The sequence below is a fragment of the Neofelis nebulosa genome, chromosome 16 (genome assembly GCF_028018385.1).
Source record: "Neofelis nebulosa isolate mNeoNeb1 chromosome 16, mNeoNeb1.pri, whole genome shotgun sequence".
Taxonomy (NCBI): domain Eukaryota; kingdom Metazoa; phylum Chordata; class Mammalia; order Carnivora; family Felidae; genus Neofelis; species Neofelis nebulosa.
The window spans coordinates 24,153,251-24,171,784 of NC_080797.1; the positions used below are offsets into that span (position 1 = coordinate 24,153,251).

The 18,534-nt window shown below is 43.8% G+C and overlaps 1 protein-coding gene across 1 annotated transcript in view; it reads right to left on the minus strand.

Annotated features, from left to right (window-relative positions):
• MAP2K6 (mitogen-activated protein kinase kinase 6) overlaps positions 1 to 18,534 on the minus strand; it is a 122,171-nt gene that overhangs the window by 99,417 nt on the left and 4,220 nt on the right. The window lies entirely within an intron of this gene.

The window sequence follows — 18,534 nt, forward strand, 5'->3', positions numbered from 1 at the left end:
CTGACCAACACATGGGATTTGAAGCGAAGGAGGGGAGAATGATCAAACTGATAGGCACCAAGTGTGGGTAAGATAAGCTGAAGAAAAACCAAAACGAGGGCTAACCAGAGAGGAGGCACGTCAGGGAGTGAGAAACAAGCTGGACATAGATCGGACAGCTGGATGGAGAGAAAGCACGAAAACGCCCTAGAAAACCGAGCAGGGCAAATCTGGGGCTTGGGACTGAGTGATAGGATGGAAAATACTGTTTTATAGTGACAGTGAGAAGACCAAAAGCTACAGCTCTCAGTCTGTTAGGTGCTAAACACACTCACGCACAACATGGTAGTGAGCTCATTTGATTCTCAAGTCAAGCCTCTGTGGTTGCTATTATCCCATTTTACAGATGCGGACAGACCTAGTGAAGTTTAGCCAAATGTTCAAGGTCATGCCATCTGCAAATGGCAGAACCAGATTCAATTCACGCTTTCTTGCCTTAAACACACCCAAGGGGAGGGGAATCCCACATGGGTGGGGATTCAGATAGGCTTGGCAGACAGAGTCAGAACAGCTGGCCGAAGGGAACGTTGTTCTCAGGATGCAAGCTTGATACAAAAAAGAACATTAGAAAGAGGGGTGTCGAAATGAAGAGGGTACACGCTGAGGAATGGGGTGCAGAGTGGCAGGGGCGAGGTGGGGGGGAGACAACTCTAGGTACACAGAGGGCAAAGAGAACGTCAGTCAAGGGTAGCAGTGGCCCTAGGATCAGGAAGAGGCGACCTGGGGTTCACACTCCAGCATCACAACTTACAAACTGATGCGTCCTGGGGAAACCATGTGAACTCCCCAAATTTCAGCTCTCACATCTCTAAACTGAAAACAACGTATCTGACTTTCTACCATCTCTGAGCCTTCTTCACAGCCCCATTGAGTGCCTGAGTACCACAGGCACCTAACAAATAGTAATCTTGTGACTACTCAAGACAGATGAACCAAGGACAGGATAGATACAGACAGAGATGTGAGGTCAGGGCATGGATAGATGGCCCGCAGCAGGGAGGATGCTCGGTCATTTTTAGCAAAGAGGCAAACTCATCTGTTGAGAGAGAGGAAGGCAGAGAGAGCTGGCGACCTCACAGGAAAGCAGACACAAACAACTTTCTCTGCAATTCTCAGAACATTCAAGCTGAAAGGGACCTTAAGAATAATCTAATCGAATTCTTCCCCTGCCTCCATTTTACAAATGAGGGAAAAAGCAAATTTGCTCCATAAAGGGCCAGAGAGGAGATATTTTAGGCTCTGTGGGCCATAGTTTCTATCCCAATAAATCAACTCTGTCATTGTAGCATAAAAGCAGATATAGTATGTAAACAAATGAGTGTGGCTATGTTCCAATAAAACTTTATTTATAGATAGAAATTTGAACTCCACATAATTTTCACGTGGCATGAAATATTCTTTTCATTTTTTTTTAGCCATTTAAAAATGTATAAACCATTTTAGCTTTTTGGGCTGTACAAAAACACACGATGGGCCACAGTTTGCCAAGCCCTGCCATATGTTGGTTATGAGCTCATGCTAAAGATAGTCAGACGTGAGTTTGGGTTTTGCCCCCACAATTTACTAGAAGTGAAACTTCAGCTATGGTATTTAGTCTTCCTACTCCTCATCATTTACAGACTCCTTACTTATCAAATGTAGATAAAAATTATACCTATTCCACACGATTTTTGTGAGGATTAAATGAGATAATGCATGTCAAAGAGCTTAGCAAAGAGCCTTACTCGAAAGCAAACCAAAACACCAAACAGAAAACACCACGTCCAAGAAAATGCAGGTGACACAGTTCACTCACAACAAGCCCAGGATCTGAACCTTGTGCCCATCTATTCTGTTCAATACCTTTTCCAGCCCCATGGCCATGGGTAGCCTTGACTTTACGAGAAGTCAGATATTCATGAATCTGTAATTCACTTACTCAAAAATCCCCTGTCCCCAACCCTGAAATTTCACCATTAAAAATGCATTACTTTAGGGGGGGCTGGGTAGCTCAGTCGGTTGAGTGTCCAGCTTCAGCTCAGGTCATGAACTCACGGCTCGTGGGTTCAAGCCCCACATTGGGCTCTGTGCTGACAGCTCAGAGCCTGGAGCCTGCTTCATATTCTGTCTCTGTCTCTCTCTCTGCCCCTGCCCTGCTTGTGCACTCTCTCTCAAATATAAATAAATATTAAAAATTTTTTAAAAAAGAAAAGAAACACATTACTTTAGGGCTGCCTGGGTGGCTCAGTTGGTTAAGCACCCGACTGCAGCTCAGGTCATGATCTCACAGTTGGTGAGTTCGAGCCCCGCATCAGGCTCTGTGCTGACAGCTCAGAGCCTGGACCCTGCTTCAGATTCTGTGTCTCCCTCCCTCTCTCTCTCTCTCTGCCCCTCCCCCACTCACCCTCTGGCCCTCTCTTTCAAAAATAAATAAACATTAAAAAAAACTTTTTAATGTATTACTTTAGTTTAAGCTGTTTTCCACTTGAACAGTGCAAATTCCCCTGGATGATTTTTTAATTTAAGTTCTGTTAGTTATACTTAGATGTAACTTATTACCTACTTCTTATACAGTTCTCTAGACATTAGTTTTTGATGGGAAATACAGAAAGGATAAAAATGCATCCATACCATGGAAAGCTATACAGCCACAGAACGTCATGAAGTACCATTACATGCTCAAACATGGATGAATCTTGAAAACATGATGCTGAGTAAAAGAAGCCAGATACAAAAGGCTTTACGTTGTATGATTCCATTCATAGGAAATATCTGGAATAGGCAAATCCATAGAAACAGAAAGTAGCTTTGTGGTTGCCAGGGGCTGGGGGGGGGGGGGTGACTGCTTTCCATCTGTGGAGATAAAAATGTTCTGGAACTAGATAGTGGTGATGGTTGCACAACCTTGTGACTACAAAAAAAACCCACAGAATTGTATCCTTTAAACTTATTTAGGGGTGCCTAGGTGGCTCAGTTGGTTAAGCGTCCAACTTTGGCTCAGGTCATGACCTCACAGTTCATGAGTTCGAGCCCCGCATCGGGCTCTGTGCTGACAGCTCGGAGCCTGGAGCCTGCTTCTTATTCTGTGTCTCCCTCTCTCTCTGCCCCTCCCCCACTCACTCTCTCTCTCTCTCTCTCTCTCTCTCTCAAAAATAAATTTAAAAAAATTTAATACTTATTTAAATGGTGACTTTTATGCTGTGTATTTTACCACAATAATAAAAAGAAAAAAAAAATACCCAGATAAAGACACAGGAGGATTCGACAGGTGTGAAAAGAAGTTCTCATTTGAGAAATGAATCCACCGAAGGCCACCTTAGTTCACTTTACATGTTTTAAGGCCAACCCTGCATACTGCTAATAAACAATGTATTCAGACAGTGCTGACTGAGCACCTACTAGGCACCAGGCACCAAGCCTGGCTCTGAGAATAAACCAGCCAACAGGGCAGAAAAGTGTTTCCGCAACTTCTGGCCCAATCTACAGTCACCCAGAGCAAAAGCCCTCATCAAGTCATTTTTATAAAAAACAGACACAAAATATTTCTTGTAGGGTCATTACGACAAAACTAAAAATATATGATAGCATTTCTTCACTAATTCTCATGTGAAAAACTGCCTACTGACAAACGTTTCCAACAGTAAGGAAGAGGAAGCAAGGGGGTAGCGTTGGAGTGGCAGAACTCCAGGGAAAGGGAAGGGATTTAGACGGGATCTGTTAATTTGCAAACTTGTTATCTTTCCAGAACAAAATCTCCTCAGAGGACAGAGAAGTGTGATAGCTGTATACTTCTTTTAAAGTGTTGTTTGTAGTCGAACAGTCGAACACTGCCGGAAGCACACCTGTTTTATTCTTTCATATCAATCCCAAATGACTGGAATGTATTTTTGGTTTCTTTTTTAACTTTTAGGAACACTGGATCCAAGCCAAACTATAAGCTGATTCTCTCCTTTTTTTTTTTTTTTTTTTTTAAGACTTCATAAACTTTCTCGGTCACCCAGCCTCACGTTTACAACCATCACTCAAAGAACAAAGTTGTTCCTTGAGCTCCAGGCTTTGCCTTTTATTCTTGGCAGAATGAAAATGGATAAATGCATTTTTGAAAATGTACAGGAGTCCAGTTATACATAAATTTGGATTACTATTAGAGTAGGGGCTAAGTAGTTCATTTCTTCCAAGCTTCTACCAAAATCCACAAAAGCATGGATGGTTTTCTTGAGCCCAATGGCAGTGGGCAGAAGGTAAAATGTTTGAAATACTTCATCCGCTTACATTCACTAATTGTACTTATGCTTCTGTATTTGCACTGTATCTCTAAATTCTCCCCATGTTTCAGCCTTAATGCATTCTCCCAATCAAATCAGGTATTTCTTTAAAACAATAGAAGGTAGGGACCATTCACTTTCAAGAAGAGGAAACTGAGGCCTGAGGAGGTTGGACGAGGTAGATGAGATCACAAATCTAATGAAAGATAGAGATAACCAGCTGATTTTTTTTTTCCTCTGATCTGTTGCGAAGTTTGTTGCAAAGAACCGTACGAGGCTGTGGATACAGACTTTGGAAATTCTAAGCTAAAAAAAAGTTGAACAACAACACAAAAATAATGGTAGCTGCTTGTGACCCTTGGAGAGACCACCTCAGGCTTGGTCTTCCCTTTCATCGTCACCTGGGTGCTGCCTCCCGCACTTCCGTAAACCTCTGGAATCAGGGAGCATTCTACTTCACAGATCAAGACTGACTTCCAAGGTCCAGAGCAGGTATCTCTAGCTCTAGAGCACACAGGCTAGGGTTGCTGCTCAGTGAGACCCCCAGGACGACAGGCCCTCCAATGTGAGTAGCATTCACTTGACTTCACGGACGAAGCAAAGGAAGGGGGAGGCAGGCTCCCAGGGCCTTGGCATGAAAGTCGTTAGTTAGCTAAAAAAACACCAAAAAAAGCCAGGTGGGAGACATGCCCAGATGAATAAAAACTCTATCATCAGACCTTAAGGCACGCCCGGTGGGACAGACGCAAGTGTAAGTCGACGAAATGCCAACAAAATGTCATGATGAGTTGAGTCATCAAATGGTAAAGAAAACCACTAATACTAATCAACCTGGGCAAACTCTCATCCCTATAAGGGTTAATATCTTCTTTTCTCCTAACTGATAAAGAAAAGTTTGTCGCACACTTGCCAAGGGAAAGCTTTTCAATGCTAATTTGGCTCTCCCCTTCATACCAAGCTCAGAATATTAACAAGACCTGTTGCTAAGGGACGTAGATGCATAGTTGAGTCTAAAATGCAAAATTATATTAATCTAGCTGCTGGAAGAAACCCTCTTCCAGTACTACTCTGTACTCTGTATCTGAGTCAGGCAATGAACGCCTTCGGACCTGTAAGGCCTTCCCTCCCTCAGCCCCTGCCTTTTTCTCCGACATCATCTCTCACTGCTCTGGCAGATGACCCCCTACATCCCAATCACCCAGAGCTTGAGGATGTCCGGACACCTTGTAGCTCCTTACACTGCCCCACAGACCAGGGCTGAAGGCGCTTGGACTCCCCACCCCAATCTCCGACTCTCCCAGTCATTTGCACGATTGAAGCAGACAGGGGCGTCTGGGTGGCTCAGTCGGTAAAGCGTCCGACTTCAGCTCAGGTCATGATCTTGCGGTTTGTGGGTTCGAGCCCCGCGTCGGGCTCTGCGCTGACAGCTCAGAGCCTGGAGCCTGCTTCCCATGCTGTGACTCCCTCTCTCTCTGCCCCTCCCAGGCTCATGCTCTGTCTCTCTCTGTCAATAATAAACAAATGTTAAAAATTAAAAAAAAAAAAAACACACATTAAAAAAAAAAAGATCGAAGCAGACAAATCGCCCTTCCTTTGAGCTATCATTAAATCACAACTGTCGGCACACCCATCTGTTCCCCATTAGAATGTGAGCTTCTTGAGAGCAGGAATCATCTCTCCGCACGCTTCCTGGTGCCTAGCCGTGAACCACACAGTGAAGCATCTAATAAACGTTCAGAGAATGAATAAATGGATGGACGGCTGCATGCATGATTGAACAAGACCCATTCAATCATCTGATGCCCCGCTGAACAAACAGAGGTTCTGATTTCTACTGTGCCCAGCACTCTTGTTTATTTTTTATCTTTAAGCCTCGGGGGTTAGTTTCTGTCTTTATAGGAAGAGTGTAAGGGCTCCCCAGAGAGCCAAAGGTTGGCTCTGTGTCAGGATGCAGCTGGGATGCTAAGAGCTGTCCGGGTGTGGGCGTCGGAGATCTGTCTCCAGATCTAGTTTGCCATCACCTCGGCCTTTCCAATCACTTATTTAATCTTTCTCAGTCATACTTGCTTCATCTATAAAATGAGGTGTGCAACCTACATGAGGTCTAAGGTCTTTGCTAGATGTAACCTCCCATGCCTGGAAACTCGCGACATCTTGCCAGGAATCCATTGCCCAAACTCTCTGTACCACACACTTGGGCCATTGTCACGTCATCAGAATATTAATCCTGTGTTTCTCACTTAGCCATCAGAGACAGCACCAGCGTGTCTTTTCTGTGCTGTTCTTTCAGTTCAAGGGCAGGGACTCAGTCTGTCCAGCAGATGGTATTATTGTATTGCTCCTTTCGCTGCCTCTTATAAAGGCAAACCCGTCACAGAACAAAGGACGGCCCAGAGGGTCTGAGTCTCTGCCACTCACAAGAGAAGATGAGAGAATCTGAGGTGACGCATCCCCTTCCTCATTAACCAAGTCCCTTATTATTAAGAGTCTGCACACTTACAGGGCGCCTGGGTGGCTCAGTCGGTTAAGCGTCCGACTTCGGCTCAGATCACCATCTCGCAGTGCATGAGTTCGAGCCCTGCATCGGCTCTGTGCTGATGGCTCAGGGTCTGGAGCCTGCTTCCGATTCTGTGACTCCCTCTCTCTCTGCCCGTCCCTACTCACGCTCTGTCCTGTCTCTCGAAAAATAAATGAACGTTAAAAAAAATTTTTTTTAAGAGTATGCACATTTATAATGCCTTTTTTATTAAAAGGAGGACCGAAACACCACAGGTCACAATACTGTCAAAGCTCCACTCAAGTTAAAGCTTAGGTGGCCATGTTCATTGTTTTCATTTTCTCTTGCAGTTCCTTCCTGAGTGCTTAATTAGGTCAGTCCATTTTTCTCTGTCTTACTTATGCCTACAGATAACCCGTTCTTACGGCAGCTCTGGGTAGCAGCAGGCCTCACGCTTACCCGCTACGTCCGCAGAGAGGGACACCTGAACTCAGAGCCAGCAAACCCAACAACTACCCTTCATGACAGTCATCATTTTCTTTTGCAAGATAGAGAATTCAAACTCGGCCCAGAGACTATCACTAATCAAAGAATGGCAGGTAAACTACAAAGTTGCACAGATGAGTCTGCAGGGGAAAACAGTAAAGACTCTCCAAGAAAAAACAGAAAGAGGGTGCCTTCAAAGAGACAGCAAGCAGAGAATGAGAAAATGTATTTCGTAGTTCCTACTGGGCTCGGCAGTATCTCCTACAGGTGGATTCAATGAAACCCTCCCTAAGAAAGACATTTTGACTTGGGGCATGTAGGTGGCTCAGTTGGTTGAACGTCCAACGTCAGCTCAGGTCATGATCTCACGGCTCGTGGGTTCGAGCCCCGCATCGAGCTCTGTGCTGATGGCTCAGAGCCTGGAGCCTGCTTCCGATTCTGTGTCTCCCTCTCTCTCTGCCCCTCCCCCACTCACGCTCTCTCTCTTTCTCCAAAATAAATAAACATTAAAAAAAAATTTTTTAAAAGACATCTTGACTTGAGGTAAAATCAAACACAAAGACACAAACACCTACCCGTATTTGTAATCATCCCATCTATGGGTCTATATCCATTCTTCCTGGGTCATAAGCATCTTCCCATTAACATTATTGCTCTGTCTTTATAACCTATTACATGTCAGGTAGGTATCTGTAACTGAAGTGATTCCTTTATTATTCCTTTGCCATGGCAGTTACATAGTGAAAAACATGAACTTTGGAATTCAAATGAACCAGATTCAAACCCCAGCTGTGCAAGCACAAACTCTCTGATCTTGGGCAAGTTGTTAATCCCGCGTTCCGAGTCGCTTTGTAAAACGGGGATCCTTTTACCCAACCTCTCAGGTTTTGAAGAAAAATTAGAGCTGATCCGCAAAGTGCTCATCACAGAGCCTCGCACACAGTAGGCATGCCAGCATGACTAGTTCTTACCGGATATGGATTCTCAAGACAGAAATGCAGGATCCAAGGGAACAAGAATCGGACCAGTTTCTCGACCCTGCCCCACTGCTTCGGCAAACACGGGGTCTCTCCACCCCTCCTGACGTAGTTTTAGGACAGAAGAACACACAAGCTCTCCTCCAACACCGAACACGTCTTCCTCCCAGCTTCGCCTTGGGATGGGAGACCGTGCTCACCCCCTAACCTGAGACAGAAAACCAGTAGCTGGCTTCTGTCTATAGACCCAGGGGCCTGACAGTCCAGCTGATTCACTTGTTCCTGTTTTCCTCTCACTCTGTTGGTCCCACTTAGAGCTGCGCGCAGGTACTCGACGTGGAGATAAGTCTGGGCTCGTTGCAGACAAGCCCCAACCTAGTTTCTACTGCTCTTTTTCCGCGTCTCCTTCTACCCCCTACCTTCACAGGCTCCGTGTGAGTGCATCACACAACAGCCAGGGGAATCAAGACGGCTTCCAAAACTGCAAGAAACAGGTGAAGTGCATCGCTTATTTCCGATATGCAGGGTGAACACGGGAGGAAACACACACACACACATTCCTGCCTGAATTCTGCACCCTGGTTTCTTGGACCCGTTCCCTCTCTGATCCCTGTTTTCCAGCTGATCTCCCTGCTTATTATTTCTTTCTTCCTTTTTCATGTTGACTCACCGGATACTTGACTTTCTGCCTCACTTCTGCTGCCCACCCGTCCTTCTGCCACTCGGATCGTCTGTCTCAGGACCATCCACCTGGCTGGGAGGGATGCCTTCTCTTTCCGTGGCTCTTTTCTGGGGTGCTCCCCCCATACCTGAAGCAAGCCACCATCAACACCCTGGCAGAGCAATGTGACAGAGAATGGACATCTGTTCTTTTTTTCTCTCTTCATTTTTTTTTTTACTATTTATTTTTGAGAGAGAGACAGCGCATGAGTGGGGGAGGGGCAGAGAGCAAGGGAGACACAGAATCGGAAGCAGGCTCCAGGCTCTGAGCTATCAGCACACAGCCCGAAGTAGGGCTTGAACTCACAGACTGCGAGATCATGACCTGATCTGAAGTTGGACGCTTAGCCAACTGAGCCACCCAGATGCCCCAATGGACACCTGTTCTAAGCCAGGAAAGTTCCTTCCCACTGACCTTACCCCCCGATCGCTTCACACAACCACCCCTGACAATTTCATCTCATATTGTCCCCTCCCACCCAAGCTGATCCTGGTATTTTTATCCATGATTTTATGTGAAACATACTCTGACCACAGTAAGAAAATAAAGCTATTAACGCCAGTAAGTATACAGAGAGTTGAAAACACCTTTTGTTAACAATCAATATTTAAGAGCTCGGTAACACCCAGTAGTACACTTTTTGTTTTGTTTTGTTTAAGGGCTTACAAGCCTTTTCTAAAAATAAGCTTTGCCTGGCTACAGATCCTTGGTTCTTACTCACTCTCATTCCCTCTTAAGCTTTATTCCATGCGGACTAGAAACATTTGTTACAAAGGGAAGGGTGCCCTCTTCTCTCTAACCTCCAAACACCATCTCTGTATCTCTCTATCCATGAAAGCTGCCTGTGACAGCCACTAAAAGTGTTTAGTAGAATTCCCTCTAAACATGAGTTACGTTTTGGAAATCAATACGGCAACAGCATGTGTGTGTGCGTGTGTGTGCGTGTGCGTGAGCACGCATGTTTTCCAATTTAACACCCCCCGATTTAGAAGCATCCAGTCTGTCATTAACAATAGAAAATCAGAAGAAAGAGCAGGTAGTCTGCTCACGGACCAGATGGCAAGCCTCTTGTTTCACTCGCTTATTCTCCTGAGAAGAACCACACTGAAAGTTCCATTGTACCAATTTGAGGTCTTCTCTCTACCAACTGCTTCCTTCGTCTTTTCAGGTTAAGTTATAGTCTTCACCTTCCTTGGTGTCCTCATTGTGGCTTGAACCAAAACTTACGTGCAGATCACAGGGAGTGGCACGTGGGTGCCAACATGTTTATCTTCCCACGTTATGGCCTGAACTGTGTGTCCCCCCCGCCAAATTACTATGTTGAAGTCTTAACCCCTGGTTCCTCAGAATATAACCTTACTTGAAAATAGGGTCATTGTATATATCATGAGTTAAGATGAGGTCACATGAGATTAAGGTGGGTCCCTCATCCAATATGACCAGTGTCCTATCTAGGGGCACCTGGATGGCTCAGTCAGGTAAGTGTCTGGCTCTTGGTTTTGGCTCGGGTCATGATCTCACAGTTCGTGGGTTCGAGCCCAGCATTGGGCTCTGTGCTGATGGTGCAGAGCCTGCTTGGGATTCTCTCTCTGTCCCTCTCTCTCTGCCCCTCCCTTGCTCTCTCTGTCTCTCTCTCTCTCAAAAATGAAGAAATAAAAACTTTAAAAAAGGTGGGGGGTGGGGTGCTTAGACACAGGCATGCACACAGGGAGAACACCACGTGGGCACAAAGGCATAGATCTGGGTGATGCATCTACAAGCCTACGGGGAATGTCACGGAGCGTCAGCTAACCACCAGAAGCTAGGAGAAGAGCTCAGCCCCCAGAAGGAGCAATCCTGCCACCACCTTGACCTCAGACTTCTGGCCTCCAGAGCTCTGAGACAATAAATTCCTATTGCGTAAGCCACCCGATTGGTGTTTATTGTTCTGGTAGCCCTAGAAAATGAATACATCCCACCAGACTGTGTGCTTCTTGAAGGGAGAGATGGAATTCTATTCATCCTTGTATTCATACAGCACAGTGTAAGGCGCAGACAACTTAATTGTTCAACGTTTGTCAAATTCAACCCAAAAATATGTGGTCCTCGGCACCCCCAGCCCTCGCGACCATCCCCGACCCCTACTCAACCAGCACTGACTCTCTTGTCCTTAGATCACATCAAAAAAAATTGAAATTGGGGAAGGGGAAAAGTTATTCTAACCCTAATGTAAGAGGGAAATGTTATTCTAACACTAATGGATCAAGAGCTCTCAATCTCATTTTCCGATCAATTCCAGAATTAAATTTGCAATTTTGTCTTCTACTTTACCTATAACAATGGAGGCTCCTTCAGGAACAAAGCCCCAAGCATGAAGACTTGGCAAGCCATCGAATGAGATGCTATAGCTGTCAGGTCCTATCACCTGGCTGGGTCACACGTGCTCTTTAACCGCACAGCGAAGTGAGGCAAAAAGTGCCCCGTGTCCTTCCTGATCCCGGCTGGGAGTGAGTCAGCCTGCCCACCTTACCCACTCTACTGACCCTGACTTGAATGAGGTCATGGAGGAGAAAGAAAGTGACTGAGCACGAGTTACACTAAGAAGCAGCCTACTATGGGCTCCAGAGCTATAGGTCACTATGTTTTTTAAGCCAATATAATGAAAGACAAGTGAATTTAACCTATCCATTATTTCAATCTCTTTATATTTTAAATGGAATTTTTCTGAAATTAAAAATCACACACACACACACACACACACACACACACACACACACACAATTTATGGACTCGCTTGCCAGTATCCAATATCACGCGCGAGAGAGTAAATTCAGAAACACATTCAACAGTTTCCTCCTCCTTAACTGACTGCTGATGATTCTAGAAAAAGGAAAAGCACTAAGAAATGGAAAAGGCAGGTTGGCAGGTTATAAAAAATGAAAATTACAGCTGTGGCCATGCTCTGGAAAATATTCCCTGACTTAGCTAGATGTTGATTATTGAACCAACAGCTTGCTTATATAATTACAGTGTGCCTATAAACCCAGGTGATATGATATACTTGTTTAACTATTAACCTCTGGATTTCCTGGAGTTTCCACAATCTAAAGGGAAAAAAACTGAAAGTATGAGATATGATATACTCCATTTATTAACTTATTGTGATCGTAAGTAATAATGACAGCATATCGCTTGGTAAGAAAAAGGAAGTTCTTAGAAAACACAAGTGAGGTCTTTTAAGTTTCAGAGATTTTGCTAGGGCATCTTTTTTTTATTCCAAGGAACTGTTTTGCCTAGAGAACCTTCTACTGGTGCCCCCGGATCCTTCAAATCAAGATTCCTTTCTCCATCCCACCTTTGGATCCAGGGCACAATCTCCTCATCAACTCTGAAATTCATGTCGACTCTGAAATTCATGTTGCACGCTCATTGTAAATATTTCCCCGCTCTCCCTCTCGTCCCTAGGACCTCCCGACTCACACTCTCTCTTCTGAGCATATCTAGGATTCTAGCTTCTGTTCTACACATTTCTACGCGTGTCTTACGTCCTACTAGACTAGAAGCTTCTTAGGGCTAGAGAGAAAGGAAGAGGGGAGCAAATTTATGTTCATAGTGAGATTGCTATAGCAAAATGCCTCAAACCCAGCAGTGTACTCAATAAATATTTGTTGAATAACTGAATGCCACGCACCAGCCAAAACACATGACGTACATTACCTTGTTTAATTTTCATAACAATCCTGAGAATGAGTGTCAGCCTCTCCATTTAGCTGGTAAGGAAGCTGAAGTTGGACAGGAAGTAGGTTTTTCAAGGCTCATAGCTAGTAAGCAGAGCAGAGGGGGATGCATTTCTGTCCAGTCCCACCTAGCACAATGTCTTAAATGGTACCACGGATCCAAAATTTACTGGTTGGATTGACCTGGGCAAGCCCCTTATCCAAGTTCTCTCTTTAGGTATGCTCAGAGTCTCCAGGCTTATGTTTTTCAAATAGCAACAGAGTTTGGGGAGCATGAAGGAGTAAATAAAGCGGGAGAATATGCTTGGAAAGATTTCAAAGAGCACAGAGAGGCCGTTTCTGCACACTCGCTCCAAAATAATTCCCATACTCTTGACCATTGTTCCCATTGGTTGGTTCTTCAGATACTCGCCTTACCCTTATCTCTAACTCATTCCCCCCCATGTGGGACTGGTGCAGGGAGAATCGAGGAAGGGAATAAATAACTTGTCACTCAACATCCAGACCATCTATTCCCATGGCTTCCGCATGGGATCTTGGGAAACCGCTGAAACATAGGTATGACTGTCCTGCTTTGGCAGGAGAGGAAGCAGAGGGAGAATTCAGTGGTTTAAGGGAAATTCACTCCCCACTCCCTCGGCTGCCTCCTCTACCACAAAAAGAGAGAATTCTAATTTCTTCCACACCATCCAGTACAAGAGGAAAGCAGTGGAAATGTAGTTCACTCACAGTTTCAAGGAAACAACACTTGTTACATGTACACAGAAATAACCAGGAATACAGGAAATCACTAAGCCACCAACGGGTGACAGCATACCTCTACCTAGCTGGAGCACCAAGGTTCTTACTACTATTTTAAAAAATTTAACTTAGATGTGCAGGGAAACACCTAAAGTTTGGATCTGCTTGGTTACAGCCTGTAAGACAGCTAATGGCATCAATATTCATTACTGATGTTTAACATTAACGTCCTGTCTCTACAGACCAGTATCTATCAGTAGACCAGTTGCAACCAGCTTCCTTCTACCAGTGGGTACTTTGTACTTGGAATTCAACCTCAACACTCAGAATGAGTCAGACTTGGTATCGACCATGATCAACAGAGGCTTAAAGGGACGTGTTATAAGGAACCTCGATATAGACAGACATAGGTCAGCCCCTCCTAATTACCATACCTAGCCCTGGTGTATACAGATTCCCATGGAATCCACTCACGTTTTTTTGAGTGGGCAAAATTCCCCAAACAAAATGTTTCCACCAACGTGTCTTCTGGGTAATGGGTTCACAAATTTATTATGGGGTGACAACTCAAGTGGACTGGCCAGGAGCTCAGGTTCTAGTATCAGACAGACCGTGATGAAAGCTACCTCTCTGCCACTGATCCACTTGCCATCTAAGGCAAGTTCCTTGTCCTCTCCGGCCTCAGTTTGCTCAGGCACAAAATGGGGCGTCACCTCAGCAGGCCCTAGTCAGGGGAGAATGACATCCTTCGCATCCATGGTAAGATGTAGGATGCTGGGATGCTAGAAATTCTAGCACTCCCCTGTATGTGACTTAGACTTCCCTCATTCTGGATATGGTAGACAAATCTGGGCTCATCCTACTGAAGCTACTCTGGGTCCATCCCCATGTCTCCCCATCGAATCTGGAGACATGACATTCCCTTCATTCTCCCAGGGCCTACCAGGATCTTCCTTCTTCCCCACAAAATACCCACCATTTAAGCGACTTTGTAAGCAAAAGGGTGCTCATTCCCCAAACAAAACTGTCCACCCACAGGTTGGGGGAGTTACTATGATAAAACAGCTCCAACCTTTGCAGGAAATGATAAGCAGAAAGCTCTCTGGGTAAGATGGAGGCAATCTGACTATGGAGGGAGTCAGGTTTCCATCTTCTCTCCACACTGAAGAAATGGTGGCCCTCCTGGGCTGGGCCATGATAATAATCAAGAAAACCAGGCAGTGGTGATAGGGGAATTATTTTTACCTTATTTGCTTTTTAAACAAAATGTGAGATCAGGAAGAGGAGAAGGAAGGGACCAGGGGAAGAACAAATGAACAGCTTCTCAATGGGAGGGAATATAAAGAAAAGAAATCTAAAGCAAACAGGAAGAGCAGAGCTGAGGGGAAAGGACCCCAGGATGGGCTGCCGGAGACTGGTAGCTCAGTTTGGCGGAAATGAGCAATGGCCTACAAATCTCATAACCAGGAGAAGCACCACTCAGACATTTCCCGTGGGCTGGGCCCTAGAGACTGCTGGCGCAGTAGTTGCCCAGGTTAACAACTTCCAATGAAATGCCAAAGAGGAATGTAATATGGAAGCCTCATCACGAAAAGATTCCATTACTTGATTGAATAAAGTCATACAGGGCAAGGTCAGCGAACGTTTTTTTTGAAAAGCGCCAAATAGTAACTATTTTTGGCTATGTGGGACATACCATCCGCATCATTACTATTCAACGCTGCCATTGTTGGGGGGAGAGAAGTCATGGACAACACATAAATGCATGAGCATAGCTGTGTCTTCATAAAACTTTATTTGTAAACACTGACTGTGAATTTTATATAATTTTCACGTGTCATGTAATGTTACTCTTTGAGGTTGTTTTTCCCAATTATTTAAAAATGTGCAGGGGCACCTGGGTGGTTCAGTTGGTTCAGTATCCAGCTTCAACTTAGGTCATGATCTCATAGTCTGTGGGTTCGAGCCCCATGTTGGGCTCTCCCATTCTCTCTGCCCTCCCTCCCCCCACCCCTTACACTCTCTCCTCTCTCACTCTCTCTCTCTCTCTCTCTCTCAAAATGAATAAATAAACTTAAAAAAAATTTTTTAACATGCAAACCATTTTAGCTCACAGGCTATACTTAAACATAGGTGGGGCTAAAGTCTGCAACTACCCTGATCATGAGCATGGGCCCTGTGGTCAGACAGGCTTGGCTTTGCATCCTGTCTCTGCCATGTACTGGTTATCCAGCCAGCAGCAAGTTGGTTAGCTCACCTGAGCCTCGGTTTCCCCATTTGTCAATTAACAATAATAGTATCTATCCCCAGAGGATTTATATGAAGTTCAGAAGCATAACACACAAAAAGCAACTCACATCGTAACCTGAAAATCGTTTCAGGGCAGAAAGAGGAGTTACACGGGCTGCATATCAAACTGTATAGACCAGCTCAGGACAGGCAGACTCTATGAGGACACAGGGCGGAAAACAAATCCCAGGGGCGGCAGCGACAGTGGCGGTGGGCTAGGAGGAGGTGGAGAATTGTCACATCGGGGGGTTGTCCGTGCAGAGTTCCCTGTTTTCTCATAGGGCAGCCAGCTGTTAAAAACTTTCAGATGATCTCTGACAACCCTTCAGAGGCTCAAGTGCTGAGGTAATTTACAAACAGCTCCTGAAACCAGCACAGAATGGAGGAATTCACTCTATCCCACTGGAGTCTTTAGACGACGCATCTTAGTTCGGCATATTTTTAAAAGAAAAAGTTAGCCAAGGATCAGGCAACCTCTAAAGCTGTCCAGAGGACACAGGTAGGAGAAATGACACGTCTTTGGCCATCTAAGTTGCTAAGTATGCTATTCTTGCATTCATACAGCAAAGCTGTAATGGAAATATGAATGCAAACAAGGAAGCACAGGGAGAAAATTGCATTATACTTTAATTCCAAACCTGTTATGAAATGTGGGGGGAAATTATAAAGATCCCCACTGACGAAGAATACTTTAACTGTCAGACATTTATGGAGCGCTTCCTATTATAAGCACAATGCAAAACAAGTTGGAAATGCAACAGAGGTACAAGAAGAGATGTTTGCTCCCCAGTAGGGGCTTTCAGAGATTGTCCATAAAAGGCAAATAACAATTACAGTGGTTAAAACTTGCAGCTGTATGGTGTAAGCACTGGGAATTAAAATGAGAGTATTTGCAAAATATCTCCTGGCAGAGACTTGGTAAGAAGCCCCACCACCATGATACAAATGGATCACCATTTCTTGGGTTTGGAAAAAGAACCCCTGCTGTTTGAGCTGTAAAGCTGCCCTGCTCTTTGCCAGCCTGCTCCCCACAAAAACAAGCAAAACCAAAAAAAAAAAAAAAAAAGTGAAAAATGCTAAAGATTCTGAAGAAACAAATGCTTGATAAATGTGGATTAGTAGTGTTTGGGTGTTGTTTAGTGAAAAGGACTTTCGGACATTGAATCCGGAGACATGAAGTTCCACCTCTCGCTCTGTCTACAAGCAAATCACTTTCTCTCAAAGCCTCAGCTTGCTCATTTGTAAAATGAGATGATTGGACCATAAAACTCCGTTTGTAGCTCGTAGCTCTAATTTCGATCACTGAATATCAGCGTGCATAACGGCTTTACTAAAGAAGGCTGTGATAAGATGATGTTGTGATTGACACATAATTTGGGAGGTCATCAAGGTTGACCCCAGCCTTAATTCTTCTAACAAATCTCATAAGCCAAAGTCAACCACCTTTTATGATGCACATGATTGCATATGAAGCTCAAAAAAATAAATAAATAATAATAATAATAAGGCAATTATTCTGCAACAGTGCCTAGAACACAGCCAGGTGCTGTGTAAGAATTACTTACAAAACTAAAGAAAAGCTACTTTGGCCTGTAGAGATTAACTGAAAATGCAGAAATGTCCAGAAGCAAGTTATTTCCCAGACTGGAATTTTAATCAGATCATTACATTTTTCTTAACATTTTCATACAGGTCTGGATAGTTATAGAAAGTATAACAAAATGAATTTATGAAATATGTGATGTTTACTTAAATTCAAGTTAAAATTAAAATTAGAACTCACCAAGATATTAAACTACTTTTTTTCTTTTTCTTTTTTTTAATGTAATTCACTGTGAAATTGTCTGACGCAGTGTGTAAAGTGCGCTCTTGGTTTTGGGGGTAGATTCCCGTGGTTCATCGCTTACATACAACACCTAGTGCTCATACCAACATAATTGAGACACATAGGATCCAACTCTCAACCCGTGATTACCTAAGTTTTGCAATTTTGGAATGTTCTGGACTAACTCTAGAAATAATTTGATCCCCAAATTAAAAGTTGAAGATACATTTTATGAGAAAAAAAAATTCAAACACATAAAACACAAATGTCAAAAAAAGGGGAACATCTAACTCCTTTTTTTTTTTTTTACTAAAAAACACAACTGACCATAAAGTGTTAACTAACACCTTTTATCAAATTGACAAAGATTTTTTTTTTTTTTTTTTTTTCAAATTGTGATACCTGTAGGATGAAGGAAAGTAGCCATAGCCTTTCTGGAGAGCAGTTGATTTGGCATGATGTACCATGATGTTTAAACCAGAGAATGCACACTCCCAACCTCTGGTGGGGATAAGAATTCGTGTTAGCTCTCTGGAGGGCAATTTGGCAGTATGTCCATGCCCTCTGACCTAGCATTTCCATTTCTAGGAATTCATTTTAAAGACATAATTGGGCAAATGTACAAAGATGCATGTTCATGGTATTCCTTGCATTTTGTTTATAGCTGCATAAAAGAAAGAAAAAAATGGAACTCTGTGAAAGCCCAAACTGGAGATTAATTAAATAGCTACATTCTTACAAATTAAAATAAGCAATTATTTAAAAGAATGGGATAACTGTGTGGAAATGTAGAAAGATAGCCAAGATAGAAGGAGGAGTATAAAGCAAGTTGCTGAGTATCATATAGAGCGTGTAACAGAGCGTGTAAAATAGCACCTATGTGTGTGCATATAAGTGTGGATGGATGGATGTACAAATGCAAAGAGATGCTTACCGGAAAGTTGACGGTAATTAGCTCTGGACGGGGTGACTCCAAGTGGTCTTTATTTTCTTATTATG